Source organism: Columba livia, chromosome Z, assembly GCF_036013475.1.
Source record: "Columba livia isolate bColLiv1 breed racing homer chromosome Z, bColLiv1.pat.W.v2, whole genome shotgun sequence".
Lineage (NCBI taxonomy): Eukaryota > Metazoa > Chordata > Aves > Columbiformes > Columbidae > Columba > Columba livia.
The window spans coordinates 45,964,903-45,979,042 of NC_088642.1; the positions used below are offsets into that span (position 1 = coordinate 45,964,903).

The 14,140-nt window shown below is 40.5% G+C and overlaps 1 long non-coding RNA gene across 2 annotated transcripts in view; it reads left to right on the top strand.

Moving 5' to 3' along the window:
* The window catches only part of LOC135577270 (uncharacterized), a 57,384-nt gene extending 43,489 nt beyond the window's left edge, over positions 1–13,895 (top strand). For both annotated transcript variants that reach the window (XR_010468900.1, XR_010468901.1), the window contains 2 exons: positions 4,010–4,089; positions 5,692–13,895. This is a non-coding gene — a long non-coding RNA (uncharacterized LOC135577270). The remainder of the gene's footprint in view (positions 1–4,009; positions 4,090–5,691) is intronic.
* Positions 13,896–14,140: the final 245 nt, after the last annotated feature.

A 14,140-nucleotide genomic window follows, 5' to 3' on the forward strand; every position in this document is an offset into this window, starting at 1 on the left:
GGTAAAAGATTTTGAAGGAGTTGCAGAAAGGAAGGTGTTAAAATGACACACACTCTTATGCACTCTGAGGCTTACTCCTGTCCCTTTGACCTAATTATGACTTGAACCTTTAATGGACCACATTATTTTGACTGCAAATACATTATTTGTTCAGTATGCTTGCATATGAATTTGTGGAAAGTCATTTACTTCAGCAAGCACCACCAGAGGAGAAGCTTTAGTGTCCGGTGGGTCAATCTAACTGAAACCAAAGAGGCGTCTACGTGATTCTGAGATCTGTTTGGGTCTGTGCAAGCTGATAGATATTGCATGTTAGCTAATGCAAAGCTAGGAGCCCTAACATGTGCATTCCCACAGATCGGCTTATTCTTCAATAGTGGCAATCCAGCACAGTACCACTCATGCTGATTATATTATCCAAAATCTCAGTCTTACATTTGGTTTGTTCCAAAAAATGGGAGGGATTCTTTTATTGATTTTCAAACGTTTCAATTCAATGATTAATTTTTAAGCTGAGATCAATTTATCAATAAAAGCTGTGATTATTTATTTCATACTTCTGCTTTCATTTCATAATCAGTTACTTAATAGTGGTCCCAACTCCAATTTTGTTTTACTTTGCAGAAACGAAGTGGCTGTGCACCCACCACGCTTACATACAGGCTTTGTGTTTTCTTAAAAAGATGGCAGTCAGTACAGAGATCTCCCATTGACCTCACTCCTCCCGGATCAACAGTAAAGCTTATTCAAATAATTACTAAAATTCTATAATTAAGGTTATTATGTGGCTCCTTCATGTTTTTGCCCCTGCCTTCTCTGCATTCTTAGCACCACAGCCTGCAGGGAGGTTGACAGGGGTGCAGTTTGTGGTTGTTATTCACAGAGACTCCAGGATTTGGGATTTTAGTGGTAATTACAACTACTGCTCTTCCTGGCTCAGTCCCCATATGTGTGAAGTGGGATCTCAGAAGAGTTCCTAAACTTGCGGAGCTGTCATGGTCATTTATCTAAGAATGACAGCCTCAAGCCAAAAGCAATCATTAAAATATTAAGGATCAGAAATTTTCCATAAGCACCTGAGTCATCATAAGCTGAGATTTTATTTAACCCCACCAAACAAGGCACCAAGTGCCATGCAGTCTTCCAGTTGGTAGGACAATATGTCAAAAATTCTATGTGAGGAAAGGAAACACGGTGCTTCCAACTGCAAGTGGGGAAATAAAGGATGGAAGTCAAGTCAAGCTCACATAGCTCCAAAGAGCCAGGTGTCTTGTTAAGCTCTGTCCTTTAGAGGTAGTCCTCAAATGCCTACCAAAATTACAGGCTTTTGTGTCTTGCTTTTAATGACAATGTCTGCAAAGTGCTTAAGCACAGAAATAATTTCACACATTGTTAAGATCCAGCTGGAATGGAAGGTTTTGGGGTCTTCCGATATGGATATCAACTGTTTGGATCTTTTTCACCTTTCTTTCACCTTTTTGCAGAATGAACAGCATAATGCTTTTGTATGTTTCTCTCGGTAGAAATTTTGGTAGTAAACTATTAAATTGAAGTTATGGGTATTTTTTGGTGGTTATAAACTGCTCTTTATTCAGGTCATTGGTAGAACCGCCGTATGGCAATTTATGCCAGGTGAAGATCTGTGCTTCTTTCTGTGAGACCACATCAGCATACAATTTTCCTTAGTCATCTGATCCAGGACAGATGCAAGTGGAAACCTCTCTTAACAATAAAAGGAGATTCTAAACTCTTCTACTCCCATCAGCAAAATACTTAGTACAAGCTTAACTTAATGTTTGTGATCAGTGTAATAGCAGCTGCTTGAGTGCACTGTGCTGAATCAGTTCCTTCCGTCATTCAGCCCATCTTTCTCTTTGAAATGCAAACACTATCAGAGATTAAACTGCAGTAACACAGGTAGGCTTGTAAGATTTATTCAGCACAAATTATGCAAATGTTTTTGCAGTATTTGCCCTGATCTGGAGTTAATTTGGCTCTACCAGTTGTGAAGCAATGTTAGTTTCCCTCAATTCCCTGCATTGTTCATTTCCACTGGCAGCAGCTTCCTCTATGCTCCTGCAATGTCATGTCAGGCATGATACAGTTTAAGCAGGATGAGGATGCTGTTTATTACAGCAGGAAACTTGTTTCCACAAAGCTACTCTGCAGAACACTGACACGGGGACAATTGGATGAGTCAAGTGGAGATCTGACCACACCTTTCTCCACCAGGTCCCCACAAGTGTTTCAGTTAATTTGAGACTGTGATGAATGAACGTTAAATGTAAGCTCCATAGCCAGTGCATATTACTTCCAGCAGACTCATTCTTCAAGAAGGAATGATTCAGGCAAAGGTCTGCATGACCCAGAAAGGAATTTTATTATAATTTTCCAGAATTTCCCAATCCTTCTTGTCCCTCATGATTTCCTGAAGTTCTGACCTTTTTTTTTTTTACCCTTTGTTTTGTTCTTCATCATATGGCTCAGCAAAGCCCGTGTGAAAGCCAATTATTAAACTTTGCCATGATCAGTGAAAAGATGTGTTGTGCTAAATTAGCAAGGTGCAATACTATGTCATTTTTTTAACCATCATTAAATTTGATCATCAGCTATCCAATATTCCCAGCAAATTACACATCACATTGTACAGGAAGACGCAAACAACACCTCATTTCACTCCCACACATACAAAGCTCCATTAATTCAAATAAGTATCATCATATAATCAGCCCTGAAGGATGGCAGTGTGTGTACAGTCAATATTATGTCTTGCAAAGCACAATTATGGAAAACCAAAATAACACAGTTCTAGTTAATTTATTAAATCCCAGTTTATTTTCACAATGACCTGCTTCATTAAGCTTATTTCAGGTCTTTTTCTTGCTGTTTGGATTTGTATCTTGTTGCATGTGCTTAGTGAAACAATTAGAATAAATGGACTTATACTCAGGAAGAACAAATCTGGAATGCTTAATATTCCTAGCACACTGGCCAGCTAAAATACAGGTTAACTTTTTAAGACTCTAGGCAAGTGCAAGCTAGGAACTGCTCTAAATAAAATGTTCATTGGTCCCTATAGGGCTGCATAAGAAATATGCACAAGCAACCAATGTCTGTCACATTGACGTGTAGTGATTTAGATATGTGATGTTGTGGCTACAGTGCATGGGACTTCCAGTCTCTCAGATTTAAAAAAAAAACCCTGGAAAACAAAAGGGGGTGTTTTTGCATTTACTTTAGCAAAGACAAACCTGGTACAAGAACATTTTTGATGTAATATGAAGTTAAATGGGCTTGTGTCTTTTTTAGCTCTCATTTTTGAAAGAGAGAGGAGACCAGTGATTGTCAGAATGACATCCAGGAGTTTTTATTTTCTAGATGGAGAAATATGTGAATATTTTACTCTGACATCTCCAAATCAGTTGAATGTTCCCTGACTTACATTTCCCTCTTATGCTGGTATGTATACTGACACATTCAAGTCAATGCCTTGAGGAGTCCAGCATAGCAAAGCCTTTAATTTCAAAAATGAAGTGAAGACAATAGGGCTTGTAAAAAATGGGAGATTTTAGGGAAAAAAAAAAAAAAAAGTGACTCCTCAATACAGCTAGGTAGTGTGAACATTGTAACAAACAGCTTCAGACTTTTCCAAACTGGCAGAAGATTCTTCGTGACCCAAGTTGTATTTTTGACAAAATCATTCTAACAGAGGAAGATCATTGTTACTTGTGGCAGAAATACTAAACTAAAAGTTTGAAGGGCTTCCTCGTTATTCAGTATCTTAATCTGAGAAACTAAACCTTTTGACTCAGTACTGGCAAACAGGATATTCCATTTGAAATCACCATTTCAAATAGTCACCAGCATTTCTTGATTACTTTTTTTTTTTTTTTTTTTAAAGAAATGTTTGCCGTGTTGTGGAAGTAGCTGATTTTCAGAGCTTCCTCTGGGAGATTTCAGGTGTCTTCCCTTTTTCTTCTCTCATTCTTCTTTCTGATTCCTTTCAAAGGTTCCAGTCTAGTTTGAGAAGAGTTTGGCCCCTCTGTGGCACTGTTATGAGAAGCATGGGTGGCTGCATTTCATTTCAAGGTGAGTTTCCTCACTAACACCTGAACTGACTCAACCTGTGCTCTCAGCACTAAATGCTAAATTCACTGGTTCTGTTCTATTGTTTTGCAATAAAGGAAGGGCTGTGGCTATTTCTAGAAGGCAAGGAAATCCTTTTCAAGCAGTGGTTGTTGATACACGCCCAGTATCACTAGCACTTTTACCAATCAGACCACAATCCTGTGGCTTGTGCTGCACAACTTAAGAAGCCAGGGCACGCTCCCCTCTGCTGGTGTGCCTTCTTCCTTTGTGCAGCCGTGCTGCAGCCCTGACCTAAACAGCTTCACTTGATTCAGGTTTCTGCCAGTGCAGGTGGGACTGAATGTTTCTATCCTTCATGGAAAATCACTAGCTATGACACTGGCTGCTTTTCTGATGCTGGAGGATACATGGCTGTGCTGTCACACTCAGGTCCTGGCAGCTAGTCAAGGACATGTTTGCTTCTCTCTGATAAAGAAGGAATGTTGGGTGTTTTTTTTCTATCACACATAATAGTCTGTCTCCTTGGTTTAATTGAAAAGAGAGAAAATTTACATGGTTTTATGCCAACAGACAATGTCTGGGCGATGGCAGAAAAGCAGGCAAATGTACAGTTACACATCTGCATAGTCACCTGCCAACCTCCAAGAGTTTGTGCTTTGGATTTTCCAAAACAGAGATTGTGCCTGTGTCTTACAAGCACTGATCTCGTTGCTCTCCTAGGGATATATCCCCTTGACAAGCTGTTGGCAGGGAGCTGGCAACTTAAAGCGATATTAGTGAGGAGTCACCTTCCTCTGCAACTGCCTATCTTGGCAGCTTTGGTTTTTGCTCCTCCTGCTGTAGAGGGGTCGTACCTTAATTGTCATCATAGAAATATCTTTGATAACCTCCAGGTAATGTCCCTGAGTAGTCAAGGTGTGAGCACAAGTCTCACAGTAAGCGTTTATTCTATTTACTTATTACACGAAAGAGCACAACTAATTAAAGCGTTGTTCCAGATATGGTCCTCTGTAGCTGGTAAAGATAACCATGTAGATATTGCTAAATATAACAGATCTGTGCTGGTCCACCATCTTCAGTGAACCAAAACGTCCATGGACAAAATATAGAATCAAGTGAATGAATGCAGGGTACACAGATAAAAAGTCTGTTCAGCACAGCCTGTTGCAATCTCTGACCTTTCCTTTCCTTTCCTTTCCTTTCCTTTCCTTTCCTTTCCTTTCCTTTCCTTTCCTTTCCTTTCCTTTCCTTTCCTTTCCTTTCCTTTCCTTTCCTTTCCTTTCCTTTCCTTTCCTTTCCTTTCCTTTCCTTTCCTTTCCTTCCCTTCCCTTCCCTTCCCTTCCCTTCCCTTCCCTTCCCTTCCCTTCCCTTCCCTTCCCTTCCCTTCCCTTCCCTTCCCTTCCCTTCCCTTCCCTTCCCTTCCCTTCCCTTCCCTTCCCTTCCCTTCCCTTCCCTTCCCTTCCCTTCCCTTCCCTTCCCTTCCCTTCCCTTCCCTTCCCTTCCCTTCCCTTCCCTTCCCTTCCCCATTTATGGCTTGAAGTTTGTTTCTCTTAAAAGCTCTCTTTTTTTTTTTTTTATTTTTTTTTTTTTTTTTAATTTCAGGTTTCAGATGTTATTTTAGTTCAACTCTGCAGGAGACAATTTAGCATATGTATTCTCACTCTTGCTTTGTATGTCCCATTACGTAGAAGAGGCAGAAAAACAAAAATGGAGAGGGAATATTCTTCAGTGGTGTTTTTAGAACAAGAAACTAAATTGACAACTTTGAATTGTCCCTGACAAGAATTCCTCCATCTCCCGTTATTTGTACAGCAAGCTGACATCTTAGTGGCAGCTGTGACTAGTCAATAGGAATATCTTCCCCTCTCCATCCTCTCATTGCAACTCAGAATGTCATTTTTGTTTCAAGTTTTATGCAATGTTCTCCAATTGTGTTTCTTCCTTTGTTCTTTTATACCTACTGAGAAACTCTAAGAGCTCCTCTCCCTGTATTTCATTTTTTCTGATTTATTCACTTTCTCATTTTCATCTCTGCAGCTTTTCCAGAATCTAGCAAGTTTTGAGATCACATAATGGAAAAATTCTGAAACAAAGGAATAAACAAAAAACAGTCTGAAAACATTAGCTGTTTTCACTTCACTGTGAAGTGACATGTCCCTTATCAACACCTCAGCCAGGAAACATTGTACTGAAGGAATATGAAAGAGGGTAGGGATAGACAATCAGAGAAGGTCCACTTATCTGAGCATTCAGCCCCTCTGCCCCACTGCACTAAATGAAACCTTTGATACGTTTTTGGGTTTGATCCCCAACAAAATGGAACCAATGGTGAAACGGAAGGCTTATGAGTGTGGTGGTAGTCTATTTAATTGTGGAAATGTCCTTCCATGCTTGGTTTGATCGGGAGAGAGGCTGTGGAAGAGGAGGTGAACAAAAGATGGGAGGGGCCCAGTGACCTATGGAGATTAAGCAATAGCCAGAGGGCACTTGGAAAGGCAGATGAAGGGTTGTGGTGCTGAGGCTCAGAGGGAGGCACCATGAGGAGGCAGCTCATCCAAGTCAAGTCAAACATCACCTGGTCAAAGCTGTAGTCAATGCCACTGATCACAACCTTCAACCTCTTCTTCTGCAGGTGAAGGCAGGCAGGGGCTGGGCTGCAGTGCACATACAGATGGCCTCAGGGATGGGCCACATCTGCAGGGACACACAAGGCAGCCAGGTTTCTTAAAGTTGAACAGAACCAATAGAAAACTTAAACCTTTTTTTTCTTTCCTCTTCTCCTGAGCTTTGGTTTCATAGGGTTAGGCTGTATTTTTGTAACCTTCCAATCAATCTTTAACTTACCCATTTTTAATGTCTGAGATTTAAAATACTGATTTTCCAGCTAAAATTGTATTATTAATTTTCATAATACACTGAAATTCAGAAACAATTGACTCAGCAGATAAATTTGAGGTGTACCCACAAGCACCTTTCCAAGTCATCAGGACTTAAGTGGGTGCTTACACTGCAGGACTCATTTCACACAGCAGTGTCTCCAAGTCATTACGTCTTCATTGTAACACATATTATAAAATACAGGGGAAATAAAAGACTATCCCTATGCAAAAATGTGTTACCACTACTTATACAGTGTGTACAGGAGGCCTGAAGCCAGCACTGCTTGTAAAACAGACAGCTGCAAATGAGATAAAGCCTGTTAGACCTATTCACCATGGCATTTTATTCTGTTTTGTTCTTTGCACAAAATACCTTCCCTGCAGGTCACTGCACAACAGTTCATCTCACAGTGAATATTCCTGCACAGTGGTTATGGCCCATAATCCAGCTTGGATCTGTATCTCGCAGGAGGGAATGTTTTTCATTGCTTTCTGCACCGCTCTTCTGCTCTTGATTGGAACAAGCTGCTGTCCCTGGGGTAATCCTTGGGCCACTACCCATCACTGTGAGTGATGTCAACACATTTTTGAATGTGTGGCTATTAGCACTCTTTCCAAACACAAGTTTCAAAAAGAACTCCTCACACTGTAATTTGTTTGGTAGACATTCCCTCTCCCTAGCCTCCCTTGCTATTGGACAGACTGACTGAATTTTTTTATCATTTAAACAAATAAACTATGTAAATTGTTGCTTGCTGACCCTAATTAAGGCTTACAGCTGCCTGGAAGACCAGACAGTGCACTCCGTTCTCCTTAGTCAACAGCAACAAGTAGATGAAAATTTGAATGAAAGTCTAATTTTCCACTTCAAGTAAAAAGTGGGTCTGGGTGGAGGGAGGCAGGAGAAACATATATGCTACACCTCCTTGTGCTAGCACAAGTCCGAGGCACTGCTGGAGTTCAGGGGCTGCAAATTTCACCTTGGGAATTAATGAATTCATTGAATGAAGAAAGGATAGTTTCGCCCACGCTGTGAGACAGTGGAGGAGACCAGAGACCAGTGTGTTGTGTGTGTTTAAAGTGACCCTTTGAGCGTCTTGTTGATATGCTGAACTTTTACTGGGGGATAAGGCAGCAACCTCCTTCATTTTGGAAAGTGGCCATAAAGACAGAGTGATGCCCTGTGGGTGCACACCCCATGGCGTTACCCCTCTGCACACTGAGGTCCTCCGCTGAGACAGCTGAAATGAGTGGAGAGAACACTGTACTCTGGTGAGCACCATGCAGCTACATTTCACGGGCTCTGACTGTGGTGGAGGAGCAGCTCCTGGAATCTCTGAAGAGTCAGGGGGCAGGGGAGACTGAGAAAGGTGATGGGAGAAATAATAAGCTAGGACTGCCCACCACTGAATCTTCTTGGGGACTGCATGACACCCCTGCTATCTGCAGAAATCCTGCAAGGGAGAACTCTTGCATTATTTGGCATGATTGGCCTGCTGAGGGTGGGGAGGCTTAATCAAAAGAAAGCAACATGCTTTGGAGTTGAAGATGCTGTGTAAGTATAAAGTCAACTCTCACACTCTTTACTACATTCTCTTGTTCCATTTATGTGAACTAGGGAATAAATTCTCCCCTGTACTGTGACTTACAGCTCCAAGAAGAGCTGCAAGAGCCAGTTCAGACCAGTCCTGTCTCCAAGGTTGGCACATACCCCAGATTTTCACCTACTCAGTCCCATACATATTAATGCATAGACATCTTTATTTGTGTATATGTACTCAATTACATACTTAAACAAAATTCTGAAAACTTTGGCAGTAAACTCCATTATTCTGCAGTAGTTGAATGACATTCTGTCATTCTTTAGAAAATTCCATTCATGATAGCAGTCATATATGCATTTTTATAGCTCTTTATGAACAAGATTTTAAGAATCACTTATCTGGACATCTGCTTGATTGTACCTTGATTGTACCTTGATATAAGGTACATTTGGAAATGTGATCACAAGGTACCGAACAATTCTCTAGTCAAGAGTGCATACTGTGGAATAAATGAGTTAGGGTATGCAGGCTGCAGCTTCAAGACAATAGGGCTAAGGCCAAGACATGAAACTACTTCAGATAAAAACAGCAGCCAAAGTTCGTAGCAGAGACTATAACAGCCCAAGTTCTGGCATCTGTGCCTTTCACACTGTTCCAGTTTTGCCTGTCTGAGCTAGCCAGGTAAAAACTTGCCTCAGCTGAGTCTGTGCACACACCAATCTTGACTTCTGGTGACAGTAGAGAGGAAGCCTCTGAAATTATTTGGAATGTTTTGGATGAATTCTTTGCAAATGAGGAAAATAAGTCTTCAGCTGAAGGGTGGTTTGATCTCTGACTAACTTACTGCTCTGCATGTACAGCCAGACCACCACAAACATCACCATATCTGACTGCCCTCAGCCAGCAATGCAGGTCTCCCACAGGAGAGGTTGTGGTATGCAGTTGGAAGAAAAATGGATATCGTTAGGGAAAAGGACAAAAAAAAATGAAAGAACCCATAAATTAGGCACATGTTGCCTTTTGAAATGGTTTGCAAGCTAAGGAATTATAAACTGCAAACAATCCTGGATAGATTAATTTATGCTTGTTAGCTTTCTCAGATGTGTAACTGACAGAGAACAACTGTCCAGGCCACTCCTATGGAGGTTTCAGCAAATTCCAGAGTCTGAGTGCAAAATGAGAAACCATGTATCATCTGTCAACAAAAACTCTGCTGCTTTGAGTAGTCTGACCATGTATCAAACAGTGGTGTTCGCTGAGAATTTTTTTGCACAACATAATGGGGAGTTGGGTAAAGTCAGGTTAAAAATGCTCACATTAGTTTTAATCAAGCTGATATAGGTAAAATAACTCCCTGTATAAGTTTTGGTGTTAACCAACAACCAGTTCCATATGGGAGCCCATGGGGAGATTAATAGTCATGTTGTCAACAGATTGTCACTGTCATGTTTAGTGATGGTGGCTGAAAGAAAACTCAGCTAGGTCTGCCTGCCTATGGTCACAGTGTTGTGTTGTTGTGCAGTCATATTCTTGCTGCCATAGCACTCCTCCAAGCATAAATGGAGTGGTATCCACCTGGCAAACCAGTGTGTAAGCCCTCGTGTTCTTCTGTGAGGAAATGATGATGTGGATGGTGGGAGTGGCCATTCTTTTCACAACTAACAATCATTTAACTGTCTGTCCATCTGTCTGTCTATCTACTATTTCACATAAAAGGGTGGGAGAATGTGGTGTAAGATAAAGTATGGTAGAGGGTTCTCATATTTTTATACACTCTTGCAGCTTTCTAACTTGAGATGTAATTTCCTGCAAAACTAGTCAGAGTCATTCAGATGATACTTTTCATGCCATCATTATAGTAGATTTGTCCAAAGGCGCTATTATTTTGTCTCCATCTGTAAATATATCATGAGGTATTAGGAATGGGTTAAAGTTAGCCTCGAATGCGATTGGCAAAAGTAATATTGTAAGATATTATGCCTCATTTTATGGAACTTTTTCAAGAAACTGTCTAAGAAAGTAAGAATTGTATATAGGCTTCAGCTGAGATAGCACCTGGCTTTTCAGAGGAAAATTAATGTTTAAAATGCATTTTTGTTCCTGTGTATTTTGGTTAACACTTATTGTAAGTTATCATTGTTCATTAATTTCACAACTTGTACCATGGTGCTTAGCAAGTTGTCTTCTTAGAGCTTCCAATTCTAGAGACAGCAAAGATACGAAAATAAAACTTTTGCTATGTGTTGTGCATAGAGAATTCTGCTTTAAAAGAGAGTGGGAGATGTATGGTTTTGCAATTGCCCTTATCTCTGTTAGAGGAAGATTACATACATATGTCACTGTGCCTGCTATTTTTGCAGTTTTCAAGGTTGCTTTCCTTCTTCTACTGTATTAAAGTACATTTTTGCAATGTAGGACTCTCAACATTGTTTTCACTTTGCTCAGAGCTGCATAAAAATTATTCTTTAACATTTCATATAACTCAAAGTGACATCTGAACTTTTGAAAAGAGACATAAAGTTTTGTACTGATAAAGCAAAGACTCATTTCTAAAGAAATTCCTAAGGACATTTTGTTATCTGGAAGTTTCTTTCTGATATTTGATATTCTGCTGGGTTAAGAACTGGCTGGAGGGCCGGGCCCGGAGAGTGCTGGTGAATGGGGCTGCATCTAGCTGGCAGCCAGTCACTAGTGGTGTCCCCCAGGGGTCGGTGTTGGGTCCAGTCCTGTTTAACATCTTTATTAATGATTTAGATGAGGGGATTGAGACCGTCATCAGCAAATTTGCTGATGACACCAAGTTGGGAGGGAGTGTCGACCTGCTGGAAGGCAAGAGGGCTCTGCAGAGGGATCTGGATAGACTGGAAAAATTGGCTGATTCCAATGGGATGAAGTTCAATAAGGCCAAATGCCGGGTGCTGCACTTTGGTCACAACAACCCCCTGCAGCTACAGGCTGGGCGCAGAGTGGCTGGAGAGCAGTCAGACAGAAAGGGACCTGGGGGTACTAATTGACAGGAAGCTCAACATGAGCCAACAGTGTGCCCAGGTGGCCAAGAAGGCCAACGGTATCCTGTCCTGTATCAAAAATAGCGTGGTCAGCAGGACAAGGGAAGTGATCCTTCCCCTGTACTCTGCATTGGTGAGGCCACACGTATTGTGTTCAGTTCTGGGCCCCTCAGTTCAGGAAAGACATTGAAGTGCTGGAGCGGATCCAGAGAAGAGCAACACGACTGATGAAGGGACTTGAGCACAAGACCTATGGGGAGAGGCTGAGGGAGCTGGGGTTGTTTAGTCTAGAGAAGAGGAGGCTTAGAGGTGACCTCATCACTCTCTATAACTACCTGAAGGGAAGTCAGCCAGGTGGGGATTGGTCTCTTATCCTAGGCAGTCAGCAATAGGACAAGGGGGCACGGGCTTAAACTCTGCCAGGGGAAATTTAGGCTGGATATTAGAAAGAAATTCTTTATGGAGAGAGTGATCAGGCGTTGGAATGGCCTGCCCAGGGAGGTGGTGGACTCACCGTCCCTGGAGGTTTTTAAATGGAGATTGGACAAGGCACTTAGTGCTGTGATCTAGTAAATGGACTGAAGTTGGACCAAGGGTTGGACTTGATGTACTCTGAGGTCTTTTCCAGCCCAGTCGATTCTGTGATTCCTTTTAGTCCCTTGCCATCAATTTAATTGTTAGTATGGGGTATTTTTAAATTTCCCTTTGTTTCTGTAAATCTTAGCTATATTAAATCTAGAAGATTAGGGGATTTTTATAGCATTCACAGAACTATTTCTACAAGAAGAACTTACAAAGGAAGGTTTTGCACAGATTTCCCTGTAACTTTTGTCATGTTTGGAAAGGAGTTTAAGTTAGAATGCTCCATTAATTTCACTGTTAAGAGTGTTTTGGAGAAAAGGGAGGAGAAACAATAGTGTTCTCCAAGTTATTGTAGGTACAATACTATGGTTTTGTTTTGTGTGGTTTTAAGTAAAGACTCATAGCTTTAGGGGATTGGTATAACCTTCGGTTTCAAATGATGTTAGAGGAATAGACTAAAAAAGTACGTGGATTAGTGCAGGCAATGAAGACAATCTTGAAATAGATTGAGGGTCAGTAAATTTTACATCAAGTTTTTCCAGGACAACTTGTATCCTTCCAGAAAAATATTTACTGAAAGGCTCAGTGTTGAAGCATTACAAGGGATACATACCTCTGATTTGAGGCATATATTTTACCCTCACTGATTTTATGTGCAAAAATTATTACGAGTCCATTAACTTTTGGAGGTCCTTCCAGTTCTAGAGTTTCATCAACTTTTACTAAAAAAGGGTGACTTTGTAAACAATTCATTATTTCTCTTGGATAGTGCTCAAATACTTCATATAGTCATTTAAAAATAGGGCTGGAAAGGACTTCTATGTGTAAAGTAGTTCAACCCCTATGCCAAAGTGAAATAATCTATAACTGTGTCATTTCAGAAAAATCATTGTTTAATATGTTTTTTAAGATCTCAGGGGATAGAGATTGTGTACATTACCTAGGAGATGCATTTTACTTGTTTTCTGAAAGAAAATCCTCCTGTATGCCTTCTCGTAACTCCTTTTAATTTCTGTCTTCAGGCTGAATAATGCCAGCTTTTGAGTCTTTCCCTGTAGGTTCAATTTTATGGTTGTTTTTCATTCCCATTGCCCTCTCCTGCATTTTTAACAATTGGTATAACTATTGTTGAAACACATACCAGTTAGGTATGTGCTGGGTAAAACAGAGGGCATGTTACTTCCCATGCTTTGTGGGACAAAGTTGCATTCAGAACTTTCTGTGTCTTTTTTCCTCAAAGATGTGACATTACTGGTTTGTGTTCAGCTTTGAAACCACTGAGCCATGGTGTGTAGCTGAAGAACTGCTGCTGTGCCATTTGCTCTCCATCTTGCATCTCAGATTACCCCTGAATGAGTAAAGAATATTGAACTCCTTTTCATTAAGCTTAGATCATTCTCAGAACCTCTTCTGTGCTTTTTCTCAGGGTTGTTTAAATTCCTCCCTGCTTCGTCACCTACAATTTTTATAAAATACTTCATATTCTTCCACCCTAGCTGTTTCTGAAGACATTGGACAAGACTGAGAATAAAGTGCATGCCTAAAGAATGTTTTCTCATCCTTCCTCTCATTCTGGCAATGAACTGTGCCTTATGGCTTTCTAAAGTGTTTTATCCAAGTACTTTTAAGCCCATTTCGCAGTTCATGTTCCTGTGCTGTGGAATGTCAAAAATGTGACATGAAACTGTGTGAGAAGCCTTCTTCGGATACAAGATACTTCATAACTATTATTTCTACTCAATACATTGAAGCTATTATTTTATCATAAAAAGAAATATGTTTACCTACAATGATTTCTGCTTGACAAATCAATTTTTTTAAATTTACTTATTTCTTTGGTTTCTCCAGTTAACTATTTGTCACAGATTTTTTTTTGAGACTGAAGTTAAATCTTGTAAGTCCTGCATCCACATAAATTCTCATGTCCCTCCTGGCAGTATTTTGAGATGACATTTATATGTGAACTTGCAGTCCTTTTACCCTTGTTTTGTTGGAAAAGAAATTAAGTAATGCAGATGAGGATGCAGAACCTGGAAGT